Genomic DNA, 5,827 nt, shown 5'->3' with positions numbered 1-5,827 from the left:
TACTCAGCTAAATGCTTCATTATATGAATTTCATTATAGTTTCATAATTATCTTTGTAAATAACTTGAAGTTTTATTTTCTAGTATTATATAATTTTATACTGTTATTCTCATCAGAAATGTTTCAACCCATTATGATTAATTTTTCTTTCACATTATGAGACAGTCTGACCAAAAATACAAGTAAATTATAAAAATATATGAATCACAAATTTTTATAAATTTTAATATTTTACATGAGTTTTATACTTTGATTAAAGTATCACATTGCAGTTGTTTGCTTTGTATCTATTCTTAAATTCTACTAGCCTTCTTCATGAGAAATATTCACTCATTGTAGATGAACAAAAAGTTATACATAATCTAGGTTTCTCTAGGTAGAAACCATCTGCACAAAATGAGAGTTTTATTTATTTCTTTCAAATTGTTGTAACTCGTATCTCATTTCTTAGCCTTTTGCATTGCTTTGTGTATTTAAGATAAGTAATGTTTAAAAGATTTGCTCTAGTGTCCATTTTGTTCATTTTCTTTAAATATAATAATTGATATTTACAATCTGTGATTGTATTGTCATTTGTTTGCAATTTATTCTTTTTGCAATTTATTATTATTGCAATAGGATGCATTTAAAATTTTGTAAATAAGCAATCTCGGAGTTATCTCTGAGTCATGAATCTATCTAACAATTTATAACAAAAGAGTAACTCTTCTTAAACTTTTTTACCTTTCTGTATCATAGAATATTTAAATATTATTGTTATTTTAAATAGACTCATATGTAGTGTCTTAATCTTTATTTTTTAATTAATTGTATGTGTTTATTTCTGGTGATAAATATTTTGGTGTTAAATTGTGCACCATATACATTCTGTATTACTTTTTCTTGTATTTTAGTATGGTGCATAATATTTCAATTTTTTTTTTTTTTTTTTTTTGAGAGACAGTCGTCCCTTTTTTTCTGCAGCTTTTTTCCTTTTAGTCTTCCCTCCTCTCCTTTCTTGTCATGTTTTCCTCGCGGTCTTTCTTAAAATGAATTGAACAGAATATATGATCATATATTAAAATCGTATAAATGGAAATGAAATAATTAACCTTGTGTATTTTTAATGATAGAAACTAGAAACTATGCATTGTTGCAGTAATACTGGACCATTCACCTTCAGATAATCTGTTATTTCAGACACATGCAAGCATCATTATATAGTAAAAGATAGTTCTGTTCAATTAATACAGAAAGGTAAAAAAATTTTAAGAAAATTTCCTAAATTTGATGAGATTTACTGCGTTGGCATAAAGTAGTATATTATGCATTTAAATTACTATTCCATTTATCTATTTTGTGACAAAATTACTGGACAAAATTATGCTACTATAAAGTTAGACTACTTTGTACTTCAAGCAAATGTTGCCTATAGTTTTATAAGGTAAACACCAAAGCAGCTGTCCAGACTGGTCATGCTGACCACAACAGATGAAATAAGTCAATGGTGCAGCTCTGCCTGTCAATGACACTGCAATGCCTATCCAGACATCTTTTCAAAAAATAAGCAGAAGAAAAAAAAGTTCAGATTTTGGACTTTATTTATTTTTTAAAAAAGGAGTTACATATGACAGTTTTAATGGACTTTAAAGTCTCTCTATTCCTAAATTATAATATCAGTTTTAATAACATGAATAGAAACTCAATTAATAGTATTTTTAATGCACAAAGATTTATGAATTTTATGCCAGTTTTAACTGTACCTTCCCTATTATTATTAGATATTTGTAATTCAGTCATTGTCAATAGGCTTCCCTCGGTTCACCTTTGGATACCATTACTGGGAGGTGGACGTGGGGACAAGCAAATCATGGGATCTGGGTGTTTGCAAAGAATCTGTTAATTGACAAGAGGAAGTTCTGCTGTCTTCAGAACCTGGCTGTGGACTGTGGTTTTGAGAAATAAAAAGCTCCTCTGAGCCGGTAATGTGCCTTTAACTACCTTCTGGTTACTCCAAATAGACATTTGTTTGAATTTGGATATTGGAATCATTTTCTCTTATAACATTAGCAATGGAGCCACTGCACCCATTTCTTGCTTCTTCAGATTCAATTAATGATGATTATACTGCTTATCTGTCCTGAAATGAATCTGAGCACTACCAAATCTCCAGTTTATCTTGAGCAAGACAAATAAACCTCTAGCCACAAAAATATTTAGAGAAAATCTCTTTATGCTCAAAGCTGAAAACCTCTCCTTGGTGCAAAGTTACAGTGCAAAAATATGGAACATTTCATAAATTATTAATACAAAATAAGTAGACTTAAAAATTACATTTCAAAGATTAAGTATTGTCACAGTAGTCTTTTGGGTCTTATGTTTAAATTTCTGAAATTTCTGTTCCAATAAATACATTCTAAGCTCTCAGAAAGAATAAAAAACTAAATAATGTAAATAGCATAATGTAACAGTGATATCATCAAATTTGTAACTCAGAAATGTTGCTGCTTTTTTTCTCCCTACAAATAAATAAATAAATATAACAAATTTTTATTAAAAATCGTGGGACAAGAGGTGTAATAGGAGTGCTGAGGTCTATAAAGCATGGTCATTTTCAGAATCTTTATTCAGTTGCAAATAAATAGCTAATGTATCAAATGAGAAGTAATGATCTAATATTGATCATAAGGATATGAAAAATTCAAACCAGAAATATCAGTGGATCTTCATGAATAAGTTAGGAATTTAGCAAAAGTTTAGAATATGGAAGAAAACAAAATTATTACTGATATAATGACATCATTAAAATTGAGAAAAGTAGAAAAATATATATGTATGAGGGATCTTTCTTCACTGGAACATTAAGTTCTGGGGATTAATGGAAAATGACATTGCTTTTTAAAAAATGTAGAATCAGATTTTAGAAAAGTGTAAAGACCTGAAGAACTCTTTAAACTTCAACTTATAGGCCAGAAGGAGCCTTTCCCGCAAGGAGGACACAGCAGAACTGTGTGCAGCGTAGCCATGGTAACAAAGTAGTTGATGATGGGAAGTTCTTTATAGAAGAATTCCAGCTAGTGCATGCAGAAGGAGTGATTGCATTTGGATACCCTGTTTTTTCAGCCCCCAGTGGAAAATAAAAATGGATGGAGGCAATGAATAAGGATCACCTATAAAATAATTTCTTTTAACTATCAAAACTATACATGATTAAGCCTCTAGATTTATCAACAAATTTACAAAAAATGTAGAGTATAAGGAATATGTACAATGACACCATGGAGATGAAATGGGGCATATCAAGAATATGTAAAATTTTATAGAAAAAATAACTTAGTTTCAGTAAAAACAATGTATTTATAGATGAATACTTATTTATCAATAAAATGACATCATCTGTGAGTTAAAAAAATAATTCCAGAGCCAAAATATTTTAAAAATGTAGTTGGTGTGTAAATGAAACAAAATTAGTCAAATGTACATAATTGTTAAAGTTGTATGTTGAGCACATGAGGATTCATTATATATTCTTTGTACTTCTGTGTTAGCTTTAACATTTCCATAGATAAAAAGTTAAAACAAAGTGAGAAAAGACCTCTGTGGTGTCTTTCAAGAATCTGTTCCATCCTATGACTCACTAGGAGACCTAATATCTGGGTTGAATATCTCAAATATTCAAAGATTCCTCATTAGAATAAAAGTAATTCTTATTTAGAAAACCATGTAGTTATTTAGGAGAACTGCAAATGTTAAATGTAACGTAATTAGTGCAATATTAAGATATACGTGTGAAACCCTTTAGAATGAATGGAATATGAGACCAGTTAAAATGAAAATTAGTCTAATTTCTGCAGGGCAAATACTTCTCTTCATGGATATGAAATATTCTTTAGAAAACTTTATCTTCCCAAATGTAAAGAAAAAAATCTTCAGAATTTTTTTTTTTAGAAACTACAATATCAATATCAATTTAGAATTAACTTGTTGAAGATTGATAGATTCTCTTTGCATTTTCTATATTTTGAACACTGCAAAATTTCAAGTTCAAATGCTACATTGGCACAAGAAACTAAGGTAATATCCTCTGATGTTTTAACACCTGATAATATATTTTTGGAGTAATTTTATGGACATGCCCTTAGGAAAGTGGCATTTCAAGAGTAATACTGTATGTTATACTCACTGTAACTAGATACAAATATGCCTTATAAACAATATTTTTAAGATTTCTGCTCTACTGCTTTTGCCACACATGAATTCTGTCTAGACTTTGAGGACAACGTTCAGTTACGAAGCCCCAGTAAGCATATTTAACAATACTTACATTATCACAAAATTATGAAGGTGCCCAATGTGCTGAAGCTTTACCCTTTAACATGAGCAATCCGTGTATTTGTGCTGTGCTTCTCTGTATAAAGTGACTTCAACACTCTTTCTGGTTTGTAATAATAGAGTGCTTTCCACTCTTCCTCCCCAGAAATGCAAGTCTCATGACAATTACCACAGTGGAAATAGGGGTTGAATGAAAAAATGTGAATGTGTTATCAAAATAATCCCAGTGAAACTTTTATAAAACAAAATTATATTTAGAGTGATAACATAACACATTGAGAGAAAAACGTGCTTGATGGGGCAAAAGAAAATTGAAAATAAGAGTGGTTACATAATGAAAGCAAAGCGAAATCTTTTGGAGAGTGTTATGGAGCATTACAATATTTGCATTTTTATATAAATTAGTGACATTAATCAAACTAATCATTACCTTTACATCAGTCTGAAAGAACCTCTGAAAACTCTTGATATTTACTCAAAAGAACAAAATGTGATGAAATTTAATACAGTAAGATTCTTTCAATTTGGGGATCTTTTAAAGAAACTACCAGAAAGCAAATTATTTTCATATTTATTCAGTCTTTCATTTCATTCTTTATTACTTTTTGGTTTGCTATTAACTTTCTTTTCACCAACTGCCAGTTTGAAAAATGTCTACATTATTTACAACATCATTCCTGAATTATCAGATTTCATATTGTACATATCAAAACCTCTCATTCAATCTTCTTTATATTATCATACCCTAAGGTTTAGGAGTAAAACAACATCTAGAATTAATCAGATTGAAATTTTTATTCTATGCCCTTGTGCTGGCTAAGGATATATACCAAGTTCAAGAAGAGTCCGTAGACTCCTCTGTAGAAGCCCTTCTGATGCTGGGACCTGTGGCTGCTCTGCCTCCCTGCTTCCAGGGCAGTGGCGCAGATGACAATGTCCAACCTCCAGCAAAGCTTGAGACAGCAGGGCTGGCACGTGGGGCCTGGCATGTGATGAGAACTAAGCATACCAAAGAAAGAGAGATGTAAAGAGAAAGAATTCCTTCCAGCTGCATTTCGTCCCTACGTTTAAAATTATTTATTATCAAATTCCACTCACTAACTCTAAACTCAAAAACCACTCAAATCCTAACTATATGTGCTCAGAATTCTGTACCTAGAATAGTGCCTACCATGTGGTAGACAGTTAAGGGAAATGATGGTAGAAATGAGATGGAGTAGACAAACTGCAACACGTCATGCTTAGATATCAGATGACACCAGCAAAAGGGGCTGTGAAATGTTATTGGTGAAGCACAGCACACAATACGTTTGCTGCAGTTTTTGAAACTGGCTTTGATTGTATTCAATAAAAAACCTGGGGAGAAAGCTATATAAAAGATTTGAGCTTATAGGAATTATATATTGATTAATGTTCTTTCTTTCATGTGATTATCATTGCAATAATTTTATCAGTCATGTAGCTGTCCAATCGCTAAATATTCTCAAAAGGTTTAATGTGTTGTTTATCTTTTATT

This window comes from Pongo abelii, chromosome 7, assembly GCF_028885655.2.
Source record: "Pongo abelii isolate AG06213 chromosome 7, NHGRI_mPonAbe1-v2.0_pri, whole genome shotgun sequence".
NCBI lineage: Eukaryota > Metazoa > Chordata > Mammalia > Primates > Hominidae > Pongo > Pongo abelii.
This window is presented reverse-complemented; position numbering follows the sequence as displayed.